The sequence below is a fragment of the Hyperolius riggenbachi genome, chromosome 4 (genome assembly GCF_040937935.1).
Source record: "Hyperolius riggenbachi isolate aHypRig1 chromosome 4, aHypRig1.pri, whole genome shotgun sequence".
NCBI classification, from domain to species: Eukaryota; Metazoa; Chordata; class Amphibia; order Anura; family Hyperoliidae; genus Hyperolius; species Hyperolius riggenbachi.
The window spans coordinates 108,345,487-108,367,574 of NC_090649.1; positions in this window are offsets into that span (position 1 = coordinate 108,345,487).

Consider the following 22,088-nt stretch of genomic DNA (forward strand, 5'->3'; position numbering starts at 1 on the left):
CTGCCATTCATTCAAGTGGTTCTTTCTATACCATTGTTAACCTCCTGAGCGGTATGGACGAGCTCAGCTCGTCCATCACCGCCGGAGGCTGCCGCTCAGGCCCTGCTGGGCCGATTTTTATCAAATAAAGTGCAGCACACGCAGCCGGCACTTTGCCAGCCGCATGTGCTGCCTGATCGCCGCCGCTCTGCGGCGATTCGCCGCGAGCAGCGGCGAAAGAGGGCCCCCCTAGCCGCCTGAGCCCTGCGCAGCCGGAACAAAAAGTTCCGGCCAGCGCTAAGGGCTGGATCGGAGGCGGCTGACGTCAGGACGTCGGCTGACGTCCATGACGTCACTCCGCTCGTCGCCATGGCGACGATCTAAGCAAAACAAGGAAGGCCGCTCATTGCGGCCTTCCTTGTTTATTATGGGCGCCGGAGGCGATCGGAAGAACGCCTCCGGAGCGCCCTCTAGTGGGCTTTCATGCAGCCAACTTTCAGTTGGCTGCATGAAATAGTTTTTTTTTAATTAAAAAAAAACCCTCCCGCAGCCTCCCTGGCGATCTCAATAGAACGCCGGGGAGGTTAAAGCTTACATCTATTTGTTTAAATACTTGTTCTGCTTGCTGTTCAGTACCTTTAACGAGAATCTGTTATGGAGGGCAAGTCTGCCATTCATTCAACTGTGTGACTTATAAACTTTTGATATTACCTTCTCAGTACCATGGTGACCACGGGTAATGGCCGGGGAATCAGGGTTTGATTCCGGTCCGGAGTGGGAGCCTGAGAAACGGCTACCACCACACCAAGGAAGGACCCATTGTGCTGTATAAGTAGGGATGTTTTTGAGAAAATCGATGTTAAAGTCTGGCAGAATTTCCACAATTTCCGGCGGAAATTTGTGCGATTTCCGGCGGAGATCCGCCTATCGCACTTGCATTACCGATTTCTGCATGCCAATGCAGAAATGCAATTTCTGATCAGAATTTCGGAAATTTCATTTCCACGGAATCCGAATGAGCATCCTTATGTATAAGTAATGTACCTGCCCTGACTGTGCTTTGCAGACCAGACATCTGTGGTCAGATGGACCCTTGACCGAGTGCTGTGTGCCAGAGATGACACCACTTGCCTTTAACCACTTCCCGACCGCCTAACGCACAGGGGCGGCCAGGAAGTGGAGCCCACAAGGACCAGCTCATGCCCAAAGGCGGCGGTCCTTGTAAGGGCATGGGCGGAGCGATCACGTCATCCGTGACGCGATCCTCCGCCGCCGCCTCGCTCCGCTCACCCACCGCAACATCCCGCCGGCCATACGGAAACGCCGGCGGGATGTTAACCCGACAATCGCCGCATACAAAGTGTATAATAGAAGATTTTATTTTTTGTCACAAGTTAGCTGAAAGTGACACTTTGTGGAAAAAAAAACAATACAAATCAATTTCTGCTAACTTGTGACAAAAAATAAAATCTTCTATGAACTCACCATACTCCTAACGGAATACCTTGGGGTGTCTTCTTTCTAAAATGGGGTCATTTGCAGGGTTCCTATACTGCCCTGGCATTTTAGGGGCCCTAAACCGTGAGGAGTAGTCTGGAAATCAAATTCCGCAAAATGACCTGTGAAATCCTAAAGGTACTCATTGGACTTTGGGCCCTTTAGCGCAGTTAGGGTGCAAAAAAGTGCCACACATGTGGCATCGCCGTACTCGGGAGAAGTAGTACAATGTGTTTTGGGGTGTATTTTTACACATACCCATGCTGGGTGGGAGAAATCTCTCTGTAAATGGACAATGGTGTGTAAAAAAAATCAAAAGATTGTCATTTACAGAGATATTTCTCCCACCCAGCATGGGTATGTGTAAAAATACACCTCAAAACACATTGTACTACTTCTGAGTACGAAAATACCACATGTGTGGCACTTTTTTGCAGCCTAACTGCGTTAAGGAGTCCAAAGTCCAATGAGCACCTTTAGGCTTTACAGGGGTGCTTACAATTAGGCACCCCCAAAATGCCAGGACAGTAAACACACCCCACAAATGACCCCATTTTGGAAAGTAGACACTTCAAGGTATTCAGAGAGGGGCATGGTGAGTCCGTGGCAGATTTCATTTTTTTTTGTCGCAAGTTAGAAGAAATGGAAACTTTTTTTTTTGTCACAAAGTGTCATTTTCCGCTTACTTGTGACAAAAAATAATATCTTCTATGAACTCACTATGCCTCTCAGTGAATACTTTGGGATGTCTTCTTTCCAAAATGGGGTCATTTGGGAGGTATTTATACTATCCTGGAATTCTAGCCCCTCATGAAACATGACAGGGGGTCAGAAAAGTCATAGATGCTAGAGTTGGGCGAACAGTTCGGCTGTGTTAGCCGAACTGCAGCCGAACTGTTCGGCTGCCCAACCTGTCAATTTGCTGTGGCTCTTACTACTTCCGGGTCGCAATGACCCGGAGTAGTACGTCTGCGCTGGCCCGGCGGAGCGCGTCCTAGATCGCGCTCCCGTTGCCGGGCACTCTCTGCGCATGTGTGTGACGTCACTCATGACGTCACACACATGCGCAGAGAGTGCCCGGCAACGGGAGCGCGATCTAGGACGCGCTCCGCCGGGCCAGCGCAGACGTACTACTCCGGGTCATTGCGACCCGGAAGTAGTAAGAGCCACAGCAAAATGACAGGTTGGGCAGCCGAACAGTTCGGCTGAGTTCGGCTAACACAGCCGAACTGTTCGCCCAACTCTAATAGATGCTTGAAAATGGGAAAATTCACTTTTTGCACCATAGTTTGTAAATGCTATAACTTTTACCCAAACCAATAAATATAGGCTGAATGGGTTTTTTTTCATCAAAAACATGTTTGTCCACATTTTTCGCGCTGCATGTATACAGAAATTTTACTTTATTTGAAAAATGTCAGCGCAGAAAGTTAAAAAAAATAATTTTTTTGCCAAAATTCATGTCTTTTTTGATGAATATAATAAAAAGTAAAAATCGCAGCAGCAATCAAATAGCACCAAAAGAAAGCTTTATAAGTGACAAGAAAAGGAGCCAAAATTCATTTAGGTGGTAGGTTGTATGAGCAAGCAATAAACCGTAAAAGCTGCAGTGGTCTGAATGGAAAAAAAGTGCCTGGTCCTTAAGGGGGTTAAAGCCCACGATCCTCAAGTGGTTAATGAGAATCTGTTATGGAGGGCAAGTCTGCCATTCATTCAACTGTTTGACTGATAAACAAGTTTCCATATTACTTTCTCAGTACCATGGTGACCACGGGTAATGGCCTGGGAATCAGGGTTCGATTCCGGTCCGGAGTGGGAGCCTGAGAAATGGCTACCACCACCACACACCCAAGGAAGGCAGCAGGCACGCTGTGGGCAAAGGAGCAGAAACGGCTTCCACCGCACATCTAAGGAAGGCAGCAGGCATGGCTTGCAAGTCCCGACTCAGGGAGGTAGTGATGAAAAATAACAATACAGGAGGACTTTCGAGGCCCTGTTGTATATGAGACGAATCAACTTTAAATTCTTTAACGACAATCCGTTATGGAGGGCAAGTCTGCAATCCATTCAAGTGAAAGGTGTGCACTGACTGCCAGGTATAATACAATGTGCAGTCACAGATGCAGTGAAAGGTATGCAGTGACTACAAAAAGCTGTTTGTGTAGTGATGACCGTGCGCACCATGGCGAGATTGCTCTTCCTCAGTGATGTCAGGTAATGTCTGACTGCCTTATCAACTTTCGATGGTTCTTTCTCTGCCATTGTTAAAGCTTACATCAATTTTTTTTAAATTAGATTTTCTGCTGGCTCTACAGTACTTTCAACGAGAATGTTATGGAGGGCAAGTCTGCCATTCATTCAACTGTGTGACTGACAAACTTTCCATATTACTTTCTTACTTTTTTTCCTGCCTGTGCAGTTCCTACAACGAGAATCTTATGGAGGGCAAGTCTGCCGTTCATTCAAGTGAAAGGTATGCACTGACTCTGCCAGGTGTAATACAATGTGCAGTCACAGATGCAGTGAAAGGTATGCAGTGACTGGTATTACAATACAATGTGCAGCTGTTACACAGGTGCAGTTAACAGGTATGCTCGGAGTGGTATATTACACAGTGTGCGGTCACACAGGTACTCCTAACAATTATGCAATGACTGGTATTACAAATGTGCACCTGTCACACACAGACAGGTACCGGACAGGCACAGTGAAACTGCGTGCGCTCACGTAGGTAGGTGGGTGCACAGTGAACAACAGCAGGGCAGTTTCTAGGCTAAATTTCACCCAGTTCGAGAGTCAAAAAATTGCCCCCCCCCCCCCCCCCCCCCCCCAATCAAAGCTGCTAAGTGAAATCATGTCAAAAGGCTTCTTGAAACCAACTCACCATTTTTATTTTATTTTTAATTTTTTTACTCTGCGTCTGACCACCTGCCCAGGGAAAAAAAGAGTGACCCCCTCCGCCCCCTAGCCAGGGAGTCACAGTATGGTGGTCTGACCACCTGTCCAGGGAAAAAAAGTGTGACCCTCTCCCCCCCTAGCCAGGGAGTCACAGTCAGACCATGGTGGTTTGACCGTCAGACCACCATGGTCTGACTTTGACTCCCTGGCTGTGGGTGGTAGGGGGGGTGCTCGTTTTGCCCTGGGCTGGTGGTCAGAGCCCACCATGGTCTGACTGTGACTCCCTGGCTGGGGAAGGGGGGTACTCTTTTTGCCCTGGGCTGGTTGGTGGTCAGACTCTGACCACCAGCCCAGGGCAAAAAGAGTGCCCCCCTACCCCCAGCCAGGGAGTCACACTGTTAGACCATCACCATGGTGGGTTCTGACCACCAGCCCAGGGCAAAAAGAGCGCCCCCCTCCCCCAGCAGCCACATCAGAAAGAGAGAGGCAGTGCTGTACATAGACTGCCTGCCTTACTGCCTACTTACCATGAGGTCCATCTCATGGCAGGTGGAACTGGAAGAAGGCGCCGGGCCAGGAACGGTGGGGGTCCGGGCAGGGGACCATGGAGGTGCTAGCGGGCAGCGGCAGCAAGGGCCAAGGCACCAACTAGCAGCAGTGGCAGCGAGGAGCCCGAGTCCAACTGGCCAAAAAGACTCCACCTTCTGGGGCTGGGCTCCGCCGCACACTGCTGCTGCACACAGGGGTGAGCCTGGGGTGCCTGGCACCTGGCAGCAAGATTTTCTCTGGCGCCTATGGGAGTGGTTAAATTAACCGCGCCCAACCACATAACCACACCCATGTCCTGCCTAATCACACCCATACCTTCCACCTCTTTACGCATGCATGTGGTACCCCATTCCTACCCCTCTTCCATGGGCTTGCTCCTGGCTGGCTTTGACTGCCTGGCAGTCTGCTAGTCTCTGGACTGACTCAGGTTGAGAGGCTCTGCGAGTGCGACGCAGTCACACACTGCGTATTTATGGCTGCCTGCGGCCACCGTACTCTCGCTCGCTGTCGTCGGCTCCTCCCCCCGCCAAGCCCAAGCGTGAGGTGGGCTGCCTGTATCTTTCCCGTTGCGCCGCGCAGCCTGCCAGTGTTGCCAACCTTTCACGTTATTTTTTACTGACAAATACCTAAAAATTTACTGACAAAAGATTATTTTTACTGACAAAATTTCCCCACTAAATGCACATAAGAGACAGCGTTTCACCAGTAAATGCACATAATAAGAGACCGCTTTTCACCAGTAAATGCACATAAGAGACCGCTTTTCACCAGTAAATGCACATAAGAGACCGCTTTTCACCAGTAAATGCACATAAGAGACAGCTTTTCACCAGTAAATGCACATAATAAGAGACTGCTTTTTACCAGTAAATGCACATAATAAGAGACTGCTTTTCACCAGTAAATGCACATAATAAGAGACAGCTTTTCACCAGTAAATGCACATAATGACAAACAGCCAGTTTCCCCAGTACATGTAGCCAGCCTGGACCCCCATTAGGCAGTGAGTGACAGGGAGCCCCTTTAGGCAGTGAGTGACAGGGAGCCCCTTTAGGCAGTGAGTGACAGGGAGCCCCTTTAGGCAGTGAGTGACAGGGAGCCCCTTTAGGCAGTGAGTGACAGGGAGCCCCTTTAGGCAGTGAGTGACAGGGAGCCCCTTTAGGCAGTGAGTGACAGGGAGCCCCTTTAGGCAGTGAGTGACAGGGAGCCCCTTTAGGCAGTGAGTGACAGGGAGCCCCTTTAGGCAGTGAGTGACAGGGAGCCCCTTTAGGCAGTGAGTGACAGGGAGCCCCTTTAGGCAGTGAGTGACAGGGAGCCCCTTTAGGAAGTGAGTGACAGGGAGCCCCTTTAGGAAGTGAGTGACAGGGAGCCCCTTTAGGAAGTGAGTGACAGGGAGCCCCTTTAGGAAGTGAGTGAGTGACAGGGAGCCCCTTTAGGAAGTGAGTGAGTGACAGGGAGCCCCTTTAGGAAGTGAGTGAGTGACAGGGAGCCCCTTTAGGAAGTGAGTGAGTGAGTGACAGGGAGCCCCTTTAGGAAGTGAGTGAGTGACAGGGAGCCCCTTTAGGAAGTGAGTGAGTGACAGGGAGCCCCTTTAGGAAGTGAGTGACAGGGAGCCCCTTTAGGAAGTGAGTGACAGGGAGTACCTTTAGGAAGTGAGTGACAGGGAGCCCCTTTAGGAAGTGAGTGACAGGGAGCCCCTTTAGGAAGTGAGTGACAGGGAGTACCTTTAGGAAGTGAGTGACAGGGAGCCCCTTTAGGAAGTGAGTGACAGGGAGTACCTTTAGGAAGTGAGTGACAGGGAGCCCCTTTAGGAAGTGAGTGACAGGGAGCACCTTTAGGAAGTGAGTGACAGGGAGCCCCTTTAGGAAGTGAGTGACAGGGAGCCCCTTTAGGAAGTGAGTGACAGGGAGTACCTTTAGGAAGTGAGTGACAGGGAGTACCTTTAGGAAGTGAGTGACAGGGAGCCCCTTTAGGAAGTGAGTGACAGGGAGTACCTTTAGGAAGTGAGTGACAGGGAGCCCGTTTGAGCAGTAAGTGACAGGGAGCCCCCAGCCGCCGCTCCCGCTCCCCCCTTACCTTGCAGACCTCAGGATCAGCGGCGACCCGACCAGTACCGGCGGGCGCCGGACGCAACCGCTCTATATGCGGAAGTGATGTCACTTCCGCATAGTGCGGGCGCTGGGTCCTAGCGCCCGCACGATTGGTCGCCGCCTGATCGAGGTCTGAGTGAGGCGCCAGGAGGGAGGGAGGGGGAGCAGTGGCGGCGGCCACAGGGACGGCCTGGCGCCCCCCAATCTGTCACTCATCGGCGCCCCGTTCAGCAGAACCGGCTGAACGGGGCAAGAAACGGCCCTGAACAACAGGTAGGTAAATGCAGTGGGTATTACAATGTGCACCTGTCACACACACAGGGCATGGCAGTGGCACACACAGTAGGAATTACCGAGGCTGTCTATGCAGCACAAGTGTCAGTGGGACACACAGAAAAAAAGATAGATCACAAGAACAAGATTAGCTCTCAAAAGAACTGTTGTGGGGTGCTTTTTTAGCAATAAGAATCAGCAAGAAGCAAGCTAACAAGCCTAACAAGAGCCTAACTAAGCTTTCCCTATGAGGGTCTGCAGCAGCTATCCCTTCACTAATTACTGCAGGCACACGAGTGAGTGAAAAGCCTGAAGCTGCCTGCATTGTATAAGGGGGGGTGGGGCTCCAGGAGGGAGTGTAGCCTAATTGGCTACAATGGGCCTACTGACTGTGATGTAGAGGGTCAAAGTTGACCCTCATGATGCACTATGGAGGCGAACCGAACTTCTGGAAAAGTTTGCGGTTCTCCGCGATCGCGAACCCCGGAAGTTTGCCGGGAACCGTTCGCCAACGAACCGTTCGGGCCATCTCTAGTCTGTAAACCTGTGCTAAAAATGTAAAGGGTGTATTTCAGCCACCCATATAAGGAAAGTTAATTCATTCATACCACAAGAAACTGCATTAACAAGTTTGCAAGAGAAGTATAAGTTGCATTGAATTATACAGAAACAAAGACAAAACTGTTTTGGGGACATCCACTAGAGCAGAGATGCCCACACTTTTTCGGCTTGTGAGCTACTTTAAATAATTAGCAAGTCAAAATGATCTACCTGTGTACAGTTTTCAGAGCAAAATTGTATATACAGAACGGAAAATGTAGTGGGGTCGGGATCTAGCATGAAGTCCTTTGTGATCTACCGGTAGATCACGATCTACCTAATGGGCCCCCCTGCACTAGAGGGCCTACAATAAACACATTTGTATCAAACAGGAAATATTTAGATACAATGTACATAAGTGCAAATATATATTGTTATAATAAGTTAAACACTCAGGCTACCTTTCCACTATAACTAGGTGAATTCGCATAGAAAAAAACGCTTGCAGATTCGCATGCATATGCAAATTCACATGCATATGCAAATTCACATGCATTTGTGAGCATTTTCTCCATGTGATTTTGCACGCGTAAGCGGTTTGATTTTTTTGTCAATTTTCTACCGCCATTCATTACTTTTGGCTTCCACACGCGAAAACGTGTAAACAGCGAGGAAAATTGTTACAGAGGCGGTTATTTTTTTTTTTCACCTGCAGGGAAAGCGAATTTCGTCTGTAATGGAAATAAGCCCTTGAAATACTTTGCTATGCAAATTTGCATGCAAATAATGCATGTTAATTTGCCATAGTGCAAACAGGCCCTTAATGCTACTTCCTCTTCACATCAAAAGCATATTGTAACAACAAGCCAGAAATAGCAGTGAATGTCCTCCATGACAGTCAGAGATCTTACAAGCCAGGAGCAAATCAAAGTCTGACAAACACATAGCTACCGACAGCGTTGTTTTAGGGATGACCCCTTGCTCAAGGCTTAAGGTGCTCTCTGCTCCAGCATCTTAACTCAACATTGATTTTTGCTCCTGGCTTGTAAGCTCTTTGGGCACGATTCAATTCTAGCCCAGAAGATAAAATTCCATCTTGGGTTTAAAATAACGAGTATAAAACTGTGTATTTATTACTGAATCAGTAGTGTTTTTTCTTGCTGGTGGCTTAAAGAAAGACTGAAGCAAACAAAAATTGCTATTTTTACCTTCTAGTTCGCTTCAGTACTGTCATTAGATGTAAACCGCCGCATTCCCGCCACAAAACGAGGGCTTTAGAGGGCAATGCAGCCGGCGCTTCCTGAAAGAGGCAGAGCTTTCAGCTGCAGCACTGCCTCTACTGATGTCAATTGCCGCGGATCTCCGCCTCTCCCCGCCCCTCTCACTATTCCTTCACAGAGAAGGGCGGGGGAGAGGCGGAGATCCGCGCGGCGATTGATGTCAGGAGAGGCAGAGCTAAAGCAAAAAAGCTCTGCCACTCAGGACAGCACAATACACGACGAAGATGGTCGTGGATGTTTGCCCTGGGATTTAGGGGGTCTAAAGCTCTAGTTTTGCGGCGGGGATGTGGCAGTTTACATAATGAGACTACTGAAGTGAACTAGAAGGTAAAAATATCAATTTTTGTTCGCTTCAGAGTCTCTTTAAAAGGCATTTTTATTGATAAGCAGGGATGCTCAACTCCGGATTCAGATTAAATCCGAATAGTTGTTATTCAGATTTCATCCGGTTAAATCAAATCACCTGTGCGGGGTTGGCAGGGGGGTTAATCTTACCCATCTGATGTCTTCTTAGGTCCGTTCCTCGGCGCCTCCCACGACGCGGCTCACGCGGCGGTCACGTGACTACAAACACTTCCTCCTTCCGGGTTGATGGAGGAAGTGTTTGTAGTCACGTGATGTGCGTGGACCACATTGTGGGAGGCGCCGAGGGATGGACCTTAGAAGACGTCAGATGGGTAATATTAACCCCCGCCAACCCCGCACAGGTGATTTGATTTAACCGGATGAAATCCGAATCCTGAGTTGAACATCCCTGTTGATAAGATGTGAAAATAACACCTAGGCGAAAACTTAGGAGAAAAGATGAATTGGATTGGGCCCTTTGTCTCATTGAGATCCAATGGTCGTGGTTAGGCACTCCATCAAATGTATTTAGAGTGCTTGATATTGCGGCATAGACAATGCCACCATCAAGTACAGCAATCCAATGTATCAGCACGCCAATAGTTCAATCAAACACGCTCGTTTATTGAGCCATATATTTCCACAAAAAGTTTAGCCTAAACTTTTTGTGGAAACATATGGCTCAATAAAGGATTGTCTCATGGAGAGCCTGCTTCTGCTCAGTGGATAAACAACGGGCAACATCTCCTACTACTGAGAACACAGCATTCTCAGTAGCAGCGTCACAACCTTTGGAGGCACATCTACATAGGAGCCTGTAGCTGTAACTCTCCCACTGGTGCCTAACCCCCCAACCGCCCACATCACACACATACACACACACACTCTACTAACCTCTCCTGGTGGATAAACCAAATCCTACACACACACACGCTACTAACCTCTGCTAACCCAAATCCCCCCCCCCACACACACACACTCTCTACTAACCTCTGCTAACCCAAATCCCCCTCCACACACACACTACTAACCTCTGCTAACCCAAATCCCCCCACCCTCCACACACACACACACTCTACTAACCTCTGCTAACCCAAATCCCCCCCCCCTCCACACACACACACACTCTACTAACCTCTGCTAACCCAAATCCCCCCCCCCCCCACACACACACTCTACTAACCTCTGCTACAACAACCCCCCCCCCCCCGCACACACACACACACACACACTACTAACCTCTGTTAACCCAAATCCCCCCCCCCCCCACACACACACACACACTACTAACTTCTGCTAACCCAAATCCCCCCCCCCCACCCACACACACTACTAACCTCTGCTAACCCAAATCCCCCCCCACACACACACACACACACTACTAACTTCTGCTAACCCAAATCTCCCCCCCCCCCCCCACACACACACACACACACACACACACACTCTACTAACCTCTTGTCCTCCTGTTGGCTCACCCAAATCTACCCCCCACCCCTCTCACACACACACACACTGCCCCCACACAAATATTTTACTCAGTATGAGTCTGATACTGATCTTAATAAGGGAGAAGTAAAGATATGAACTTCATACAAATGTTTTTACTTCTAAATTAGGACACCTGTGCCCAAATTTCCTGTGTGTTCGAATGAAGTGCTTTTGTGGAAGGGGACCATGCCTTGATTGGCCTGTGTTCTGTCCACATGTGCCCTGCACTAAGATGTCCTACCTTGTGAATGTGAGCATGACCATGCCTCCCTTTTGATAATCAAAACCATCATTGGTGATCCTATTGGCCATCAGACTGACATTGATCAGTGTCTGCAAATGCTTGCTTGCTGGGCTCCTCCAGCATACTGCTTGATGGAGCTGAAAGTGGAAGTGGCCTCCCTTTGGCATGCCAGAACAAAGCAATCAGCCAGCAAGACCACCCTGGGTGATTGCTAATCAGCTGAAAAAAGATGGGGAAAAAGGATGCCCAATGGCCATACAGACACTTTCTGATCTAACAGTGACAAACGACTGTTCCATAAATCAAAAGTCTGTATGTGAATGCAACTAAACCTGCTTTTGTTTTGGGGGTCCTCACCTTTCTTGTCACATTACCCTACCTCAATTTGCAGGTTGTTAGCCAAACTGTTTAGTGCTTTAACTATCCTGTGAGTTTACACAGGGCAGTTTCTAGGCTAAATTGCACCCAGGCCGAGGGTGTAAAAATTGTGCCCCCTTCCCCCCCACCCCCTTGGACTCACAAACCCTTACTCTTTAGGTACAGTCACACAGCCACAGGTCACAAGTGGTCACAAGAAATTTCGCGTAATTAGTGTAATTACGATTATGGCCGTAAGTACATAATCGTAATGAAGAAGGATTTCGCGAAATTTCGCGTAAGCGTAATTTTTTCGCGTAATTTTCGCATTACAGTAGGTATTACGAAATTAATGCGTATGGCCATGCTCCCAAGCGGAAAAGTTGACGCATGGATCAATGTTAGGTAGCCGCCGACTTTAAGGGTTAATAGCAAAGCCCCCTTAAATGCTAAGAGCCTCAAATTTGGAGAATATATTAAGGAGATCAGGAGGAATAAGAGGAAATTTTTTTTTTTCAAAAAGACCTTATAGTTTTTGAGAAAATCGATGTTAAAGTTTCAAAGTAAAAATGTATACAGTTAAAAACCCGCTGACTTTAACGGTTAATAGCAAAGCCTGCTTAAAGTTTAGGAACACCAAATTCCTAGGGTATATTAAGGGGATCAGTGGGAATAAGAGGAAAATAAATTTTCAAAAAGACCTTATAGTTTTTGAGAAAATCGATTTTTAAGTTTCAAGGGCAAAAATGTCTTTTAAATGCGGAAAATGTCCGTTTTTTTTGCACAGGTAACAATAGTGTATTATTTTCATAGATTCCCCCAAGTGGGAAGAGTTTTACTTACTTCGTTCTGAGTGTGGGAAATATAAAAAAAAACGACGTGGGGTCCCCCCTCCCAGACCTCTTCAACCCCTTGTCCCCCATGCAGGCTGGGATAGCCAGAATGCGGAGCACCGGCTGCGTGGGGCTCCGCACCCTGACTATACCAGCCCGCATGGTCCATGGATTGGGGGGTCTCAGAAGGGGAGGGGCAGCCAAGCTTTCCCCTCCCCCTCCGAGCCCTTGTCCAATCCAAGGACAAGGGGCTCTTCTCCACCTCCGATGGGCGGTGGAGGTGGAGGCTGCGATTTCCTGGGGGGGGGGTTCATGGTGGAATCTGGGAGTCCCCTTTAAAAAGGGGTCCCCCAGATGCCCACCCCCCTCCCAGGAGAAATGAGTATAGAGGTACTTGTACCCCTTACCCATTTCCTTTAAGAGTTAAAAGTAAATAAACACACAAACACTTAGAAAAAGTATTTTAATTGAACAAAAAACATAACCACGAAAAAAGTCCTTTAATATTCTTAATTAACCAATAATACTTACCTGTCCCTTTAAATAAATGATCCCTCGCAATATCCTCGGAAATGTTCTATCAGTTACAATGTAACAAAGTTATTACAATGTAACAACTTTGTTACATTGTAACTACGCCGCACCCGACGTCACTCGCCGCTCAGCCGCCGCATACGCGTCCGTGCAGGACGCTAAGTCCCCGCTGGCCCCCGCTGTCCACCCCGCCCACATCTGTCACCCACATATCACCCACATGTGGGTGACATGTGGGTGACATGTGGGGGAGGCGGGGAGGGCAGCGGAGCCGGCGGAACTTAGCGTCCTGCACGGAGTCCGGACCCGACAGAGCTCTGAGCTATATAGCTCAGAGCTCTCTAAGCATCTTTGTATTTGGGCTCCAAGGAGCCCCATTGGTCCTTAGCAGACCAATGGGGTTCCTTCAAATCAGACGGAACCCCATGGGTCTGCTAAGGACCAATGGGGCTCCTTGGAGCCCAAATACAAAGATGCTTAGAGAGCTCTGAGCTATATAGCTCAGAGCTCTGTCGGGTCCGTGCGGCGGGTGAGCGGCGAGTGACGTCGGGTGCGGCGTAGTTACAATGTAACAAAGTTGTTACATTGTAATAACTTTGTTACATTGTAACTGATAGAACATTTCCGAGGATATTGCGAGGGATCATTTATTTAAAGGGACAGGTAAGTATTAATGGTTAATTAAGAATATTAAAGGACTTTTTTCGTGGTTATGTTTTTTGTTCAATTAAAGTACTTTTTCTAAGTGTTTGTGTGTTTATTTACTTTTAACTCTTAAAGGAAATGGGTAAGGGGTACAAGTACCTCTATACTCATTTCTCCTGGGAGGGGGGGTGGGCATCTGGGGGACCCCTTTTTAAAGGGGACTCCCAGATTCCACCATGAACCCCCCCCCCGCCCCCAGGAAATCGCGGCCTCCACCTCCACCGCCCATCGGAGGTGGAGAAGAGCCCCTTGTCCTTGGATTGGACAAGGGCACGGAGGGGGAGGGGAAAACTTGGCTGCCCCTCCCCTTCCGAGACCCCCCAATCCATGGACCATGCGGGCTGGTATAGTCAGGGTACGGAGCCCCACGCGGCCGGTGCTCCGCATTCTGGCTATCCCAGCCTGCATGGGGGACAAGGGGTTAAAGGGGTCTGGGAGGGGGGACCCCACGTCATTTTTTTTTATATTTCCCACACTCAGAACGAAGTAAGTAAAACTCTTCCCACTTGGGGGAATCTATGAAAATAATACACTATTGTTATCTGTGCAAAAAAAACGGACATTTTCCGCATTTAAAAGACATTTTTGCCCTTGAAATTTAAAAATAGATTTTCTCAAAAACTATAAGGTCTTTTTGAAAAAAAAAATGTCCTCTTATTTCCACTGATCCCCTTAATATACCCTAGGAATTTGGTGTTCCTAAACTTTAAGCAGGCTTTGCTATTAACCGTTAAAGTCGGCGGGCTTTTAAATGTATACATTTTTACTTTGAAACTTTAACATCGATTTTCTCAAAAACTATAAGGTCTTTTTGAAAAAACAATTTCTCCTCTTATTCCTCCTGATCTCCTTAATATATTCTCCAAATTTGAGGCTCTTAGCATTTAAGGGGGCTTTGCTATTAACCCTTAAAGTCGGCGGCTTTTTTATATTATACGGAGCGTTACGGTTTAACGCGAAATTACGGTAGCGTTTAATGCGAAATTACGGCATGAACGAAACGCGAAATTACGCGTTGAAAATTACGCTTACGGTATTTTCAATTACGATTTTAATGGCAATTACGCTACTGTAATTTCGCATCGTAATCGCAAATTTCGCATGCGTAATTATAGTAATTCGAAATTACGAAAATTTCGGCTCAACTCTACTAGTGACCAGCCGCTCATCCAGGGGGTCCAGGAAAACACAGAGGCAAAGAGAGCCTGGAAAGCTGACTCCTCCATGGGCACCGCGCACTGACAGCCTGCAGTACCGCTACAGGACATCAGGTGTCATAAAGCAGAACTTTTTTGCTGTAAAATTTCCATTCCTAAAGAAATTACAGCATTATTATAATTCAGATTCTAAGTCTGTAGGCAACTTTTACAATACGGAGGTTCAGGGCCGGATTTACACTTCAGGAGCTTGTAGGCACAGAGATTTTAGTGCCCTAAACCCCGCCCCTCAACAAAGGCCACACACCCCAATCCAGGCCCTTATTTTCTTATATCACATAAAGAGCTAAATGTGCATGAACCTAGCAGTGGTGTAAATCAAAGAGTGGACCTGCCCAGCCAAATCTTGGAAAAGGCCCCCTCAACTTTAAAGCGGGATTGTCCCCATAAAAATCTAATTTCAACAGCAATTGGTCTGAGTGTATTAAGTGATAAAGATACTTATCCTGTATTCAAAATGTTCAAAACTTTTTCTGCTGTTTTGGTTTGGAATATCACATACCTTAGGAGCACTGGCCCTTTAATAGCCATTGCCATTCAGTAGCATGCTGGGAGTTCTTTTTATCTATAATATATTCTCCTCTTCCCTTTATTTACCTGCCTAGCTACCTAGCTGAAACATGATCCTCTGCTCACTTGTGTTTACAAGCAAGGCTGAGGTGGCTTAGCGATTGGAGGAGAAAAGAAAAAAGTAAAGGGCAGAAATGACATCAGGATTTAGCCTCAAACTATGAGCAAAAGACATGGTTCCCACCAGGAACAGAATTCTCTTCATTTACTATATAAAATTCACTGAAATCAAAATGTGGACAGTACAATAAGTATGTTATGTAAGTACTTGAAGTATTTATCTACTTTTTCTGATTCTGATTCTGATATATGTGTTTTTCCCCCTGGCATAGTATGGGTAATCATCCTGCTTTAATAAAAATTGCAATAATTATGGGCAGTGTGTGTGGCCAAAGTGCAAAGCTGATCTGTGCTGCAGCTGGGGCGGTGCAGAGAGGAGGATGCAATATCGACACTGCCCACCACGTTACTCTCACAAGAGGCACTCTTGAATAGAGTCGGGTGGTGAGTGACATCATCCTCCAGCTCTGCTAAGAGAGGGGACATTTGGGAAGAAAGGAGAGCCGCCTCTGCCACATAAGGCGTTTATAGGCATGCCCCTACAGTGCCTTATGGTAAATCCAGCCCTGCGGAGGTTGCATGTTTCCAAATACTTGCCCTCACACTAAAGTTTGCAGTGCATTATTTTCCCTTGATAAGCTTATACTTTTTACACTATTCAGTGTTCAGACAGAGTTTTTATTTAAAGGGGAACTGATGTGAGAGGTACACGAAGGCTGCCATATTTATTTCCTTTTAAGCAATACCAGTTGCCTGGCAGCCCTGCTGATCCTCTGCCTCTAATACTATTAGCCATAGCCCCTGAACAAGCATGTAGCAGATTAGGTGTTTCAGACTTTAAAGTCAGATCTGACAAGACTAGCTGCATGCTTGTTTCTGGTGTTATTCAGATACTACTGCAGAGAAATAGACCAGCAGGGCTGCCAGGCAACTGGTATTGATTCAAAGGAAATCAATATGGCAGCCTCCGTATACCTCTTACTTCAGTTCTATTGAGGGCATCTAAAATGTTTATACCTGTAAGGCTGGCCATACACCATACAATCTAGGTTGATTAATCTTGCCACTGCATGGGGGAGGGGGCAAGAGCTGTAAGGGCGTACCAGCTACTACTTTACTCTTTAAGGGCTGGTGCACACCAGAGCGGTTCTGGAGCATTTTTTAAAATGCTTGCAGGGGGAAAACCGCTTGGCTAATGAAAGTGAATGGGCTGGTGTACATCAAAGCGGGTCGTTTTTTCCACAAACGCAAACTTGGGGGCTGCAGCATTTTTTGGATTTCTGAGGCATTTCTGCCTCACTGTTAAAGTATAGGAAAGTGGAAAACCGCTCTGAAAAACGCTAGATCAGAGCAGTTTTCCAGGCGTTTTATTACTGAAGCTGTTCAGTAACAGCTTTTACTTTAACAATATTTGTAATCTACTACACAAAAACACTGCAAAAAATGCTAGGCATGTTTAGAAAATGTCTCTAAACATGCCTAGAATCTCTCTGAAATCTGCTTCAAAAACCTCTAGCCTTTTGCAGATCTGCTAGAGGTGTTTGGTGTGCACTGGCCCTAAGAGCCTGTTTCCATTACACGCAGATTGGATGCAGAATGGATGCAGAAAAACTGACTCCAATGAATGCCTATGGGAAAATCTGCATCAGAAAAATCGCATTTAGTGGAAACAGGCCCATAGACATTAATTGGAGTCAGTTTTTTTGCATTCAATATGCGTGTAGTGGGACAGGCCCTAAGATACAAGAGTCCATCCTTCAGATCAGGTGTTTTTGAAGTTACACTTGTTGTGGGTGTAAAGAATATGATGTCCACACTTGTTTTATGACTGTTGTGAGATGGGCCACCTGACTGTGATGGTCACCAGGCACTGGCGAACTGAGGGGGCTATTCGGGGTGTCTGGAACCTCCCCCCTGCACTGAGCTGTGTATTCAGCCAGGGAAGCCCGCATAATATAAACAGCCTCATTCTCCCTCCCTTCTTACTTCTGGTGCCTCCCTCCAGCTAATAGAATGAGAGAGGCAGCCCAGCTTCCCTCACAAGAAGATGCAGCCTGTAGTGAGAGAATGTTGATTATGGAGTCCTGGACTCTCCACAGCACAGAAGTGTCCAACATGATGAAATTAGAGTGCAGGCAAGCTGGTAAATATGCACAGCATGATGCAGAGCTTGCCTGGACTCAGGGTCCGTGGGCAAACATCTGTCTGGTCTCTCCCCATTGTTATAATGACTGCATGTGTGAGTAAGGTGTTTAACAAGCTGAAAAGTTTTTGACAGGCCCTAGACTCCAGGAGGGCTTCTTTCTGACTTGTGTGAGAGACTGACAGGGACAGGAGTCCGATTACAGGCAAGTAGCCTGTCTGATGTGGGACTGCAATACAGATAAGCTCTCTGCTCCATCTCAGGCTATTCTCAATTTCTCCACTCCTCTCTCTGGGCTAGTGCACGCCAAAATGACAATAGCAATCGCTAGCAATTTGTGAGTGTGATTTTGTGAAGTGATTTTCAGAGCGATTTTTGAATGAATTGCTCAAAAACATGCTACATGCAGTATACCTGCGATTTTGAAAAAATCACAACGCTGCTGTGGGAACACCCACATAGGGTAACATTAGTCAAGCGCTTTTCAAATCACTGTTGATTTGAAAAACGCTCAGAAGCACTCTTGGTGTGCACCAGCATCCTTCATTCACCTTTGTTTCCCTCTTTCCCTAGAGCTGGCTGTGTGTTATTGTCATACAGGAAAACTAAATAAAAGTGCAATCCTGGTGAGGCAAAATATTATTATTTAGTATTTATATAGCGCCGCCATCTTCCGCAGATGCATATATCCCTGCATCATATGGGTATCGCTTGCGCTTTGTGACACTATGTAGCATATTCCACTGAATTGTCCAAACTAAGTCTATCTCCTGTTCCTCTCTTGGGGAGTTTATTCCAGCGCTGTACCCCGTTCACATTTGCTGCTACCAGAAGCCCTCAGAAACACTCGTGTCCTTGAGTACTTCCAAAGATAGGCAGCTCCGTAATATGCCAGCGCACTTTTGTGCATGGGCAGTATGGAGCCACCTGTATTCGGAAGCACTTGGGGACATACGTACTTCTGGACCTTTCAGGAACCCCCCCCCCCCTTAAAAATCCTGCGTTTGCCCCTGCCAGGGGTAGACAAGGGAAAGATGTGAACATCGGTGGCCCCATCAAAGTTTTTGCTGAGGGGCCCCATGAATTATAGTTACTCCGCTGTCTGCACCATCAAGATTGTATTGTGTAAGGCCTCCATTTTGCTGCTGTTCTTCACTATTGCAAAAAAAAAAAAAAAAATGGTGTGTAGTGAAGTTTGAAGTCCAGAGGGGCACCAGAAATCTAGTTTCATTCAGTTGGTTGAGATGATGTTAACTTACACACATGGAGCAGGGGGAGGCTGGTGGTACTCCGCACTAAACACTGCATTTAATAAAGATGTACATTAGGGGCATCCTACTCCAGTCCTCAGTATCTCTGAAAGGGTATAGCAATATGTACAAAAACTTTACAGAGTCATTAAACAGACTGGGATGTGTAAAAGCTGAGGAAATCCACCTGCTGGCCAAGCAGCAGTAACCCTGCGTTATAACTCCCAATAGAAACCTGTAGCAAGTCTTCACTGTGAGCAGCAACACCTGATTATTTCTGCTTGGCCAGCAAGTGGATTTCCTCAGCTTTTCCGCCTCCCAGTCCAACACTGCACACTGCAGAGCATTCTGTTCTACAAAAATGTAATAAACTATTCTGTATTTCTGCATGCAATAATGCTTGAGTACCACAAGGTGTCACTGCACAGATTTAATTGTCAAAGAAGTGTTTCCTCACTATGTTTAGGCAATATTGGACTTTACACTTTTTGTTTTCTGTTTGCTTCTTTTGTTAAGAAGCAACACCATATATTACAACACTAGTGGAATAACACCTCTACATGTAGGAGCTCAGCATGGAAAGTTTAAAGGTTTTCTGATGGTTGAAAAAAAAAACATAGTAGGTGATAAATGAAACCTTGCAAGTACAAATGTATAAACTGTAACACAAAAAGTAACTTTAGTTTTCATAGTTATACATTGCAGTGGCTCAGAAACACAGTCCCCATATGAAATTATTTCTTTTCTCCTGAGTTTTCTCCTAAGAGATCATTTTTCAACTTCTTTTTTAAATAGCTTTTCAGCAATTTGCAATTGGAAAAGTACCAAAAAGTAGCTGAAAAAGTACTATCAAAATTATTGTGAGTATTTTCTCAGTTGCTGGTGGTTTGAAATGCATTTTATAATGACAACAAGCTGTGAAAATATCACCTAGGAGAAAACTCCGGAGAAAAAGTTAATTGGGGCTTATGTGCAATTAACTTTTTCTCCAAGATACATTTTTTATCATCTATTTAAAATAACCTTTCATCATTTTCCAATTTAAAAAGTTCCACAAAGTAGTTGAAAATGTAGTATCAAAATTACTTTGAGCATTTTCTTGCTTGCTGGTGGTTTTAAATGTATTATTGACAAGTCTGAAAATATCTCTTAGGAGAAAATGGAGGAGAAAAAGTTAATTGCATATGGGCCCGGGTCTCTAGTAAATTGCACAGGCAATTCTATATATAAATGCCGTATTTGATCTTTATAAATGTTAATTTGCATTGATGCTAAACAGGCTGGAGGCTGAGATCCTTCAGCAATGCGGTCTGAGGTGTAGCCCAACTCCTGGTTATTCTACAAAAAAAGAGGAGGTTAGATGTTTTTGAGGATTTTATCTTGTCTGTAATCAGAGAATTTTCCTCACTTCACACCCTGACAAGAAGTGTATACATTTCTTCTTCAATAGAAATGATAGAGTTATAGAGTGGAGAAGAATTAGAAGTATGAACTGTCACGTTTTATTGTTGCTCATCAAGGTTGCAGCTAGAAATCATGGGGCCCAATAACAACATTTTGGTTGCCCCTCTCCCGAAAATTTTCCTGGAGAAGTCATTAAAACCAAAATTTATGAGCCAAGTCACACTTATAAATATTGCCATGGACATCCTAAACCATGTATATATAAGACAAAATAGTCCATATAGCACAATAATTACTTGAAAAAATATCAAACTTTATTAATAATCAAAGGACAACCAATTAAAGGATACCCAAAGGCACTAATAAAATGCAACCTTCAATGGGTAGGGAGAGAAAATTAGATACTTACCGCTTCTGTCATTCCCCGCAGTCAGCGGCTGGTCTTCTGCTATTCCTCCCAGTGTCCTGGCGACTTGGCTGACCTTTAACCTGGATAATCCTTTGCTTCTGCCCAGCGCATAATGTCCTAGCGACTTAGCGTCTGCGCTCCACTGAAAAGCAAACCTCAGATGCTAATCACTCAGCGCCTGATGCTTGCTTTTCAGTGGAGCGCAGATGCTAGGGCAGAGGAGGCGCGGGAGTGTGTGTACTTCTGCCCATCATTATGCGCTGGGCAGAAGCGAAGATTATCCAGGTTAAAGGCCAGCCAAGTCGCCAGGACACTGGGAGGAATAGGAGAAGATTGACTGCTGACTGCGGGAAACGACAGACGCGGTAAGTATCTAATTTTCTCTCCCTACCCATTGCAAGTTTCATTTTACCAGAGCCTTTTCTGGTATCCTTTAACAATAATTAAAGACTAACATCTGGTTACCTATACTTCACGTGTCCTGCTGTGGGTCTCCATGAGGCTCACCGCAGACCCCCTTATCGCTGCTGACTACTAACACAGGGCCCCCCTTGGCTATGGGCCTCATAGCAGCTGCTATGGTGGTCCATATGCCACTGTTGCTCATCATTTCCTATCGTTGAGATATCCGAGGTTCAAATAAAAGTCATGGAGGTCCAAGGAACAGGAAGTGTGTGGACACATACAGCAAGACCAAATTCATAACCCTTATTCACTCCTTCCAAAATGTATGAATTATTTCTTCAAACCTATTTTTTTCCACTTAAACTTAGAAGAGATACATCATAAAATGAACAGGTAAGGAGAGACAATGAGAGATCAGGGTCAGGGTCTTTACGCAATTTACTTTCTCTCATATTTTCTACTAGGTGATCATTTTTATCTTCTCTACAAAAATAACTTTTCAGAACTTGGCAACCGAAAAAAGTACTAAAATGTCAATAAAAAAGGCAATATACTTATTTAAAGGGGTTCTTCCGCGAATGAGGAAAAAAAATCAAAATGGTTTATGCATGTTCTATTAAAAATCCTTCTAAAATAGTGTGAAAATTTTTTCAAAAAAATGAATGGTTTCACCAATACAACATGTAATGTATACAGTGACGGCTGACGGGACTGTGAGGCTAATCCATTTGTTAGGGGTGTTTTTTTTGTTACTTTCACTTCATAAGCTGCTCCCTACCTAGTTTTCATTGCTGTAATGCAGGGCTATGATGAAGTGCTGTGCAATGGCAGTTACAGCTATTAAAATAACGGCTGTGCTGCTCTGTAGTTTCTGCTTGTACTTCCTCACAGAGCTGACCCCCCTCCCCCCGCCTCTCCCTGTAGGCAGAGGTCGGGCAGCTCTTCGGAGCAAATCACGTGTTTACCTCGTTGCCGGGCAACCAGACTTCAGCGTCTGTGCAGAGGACTTCCTATC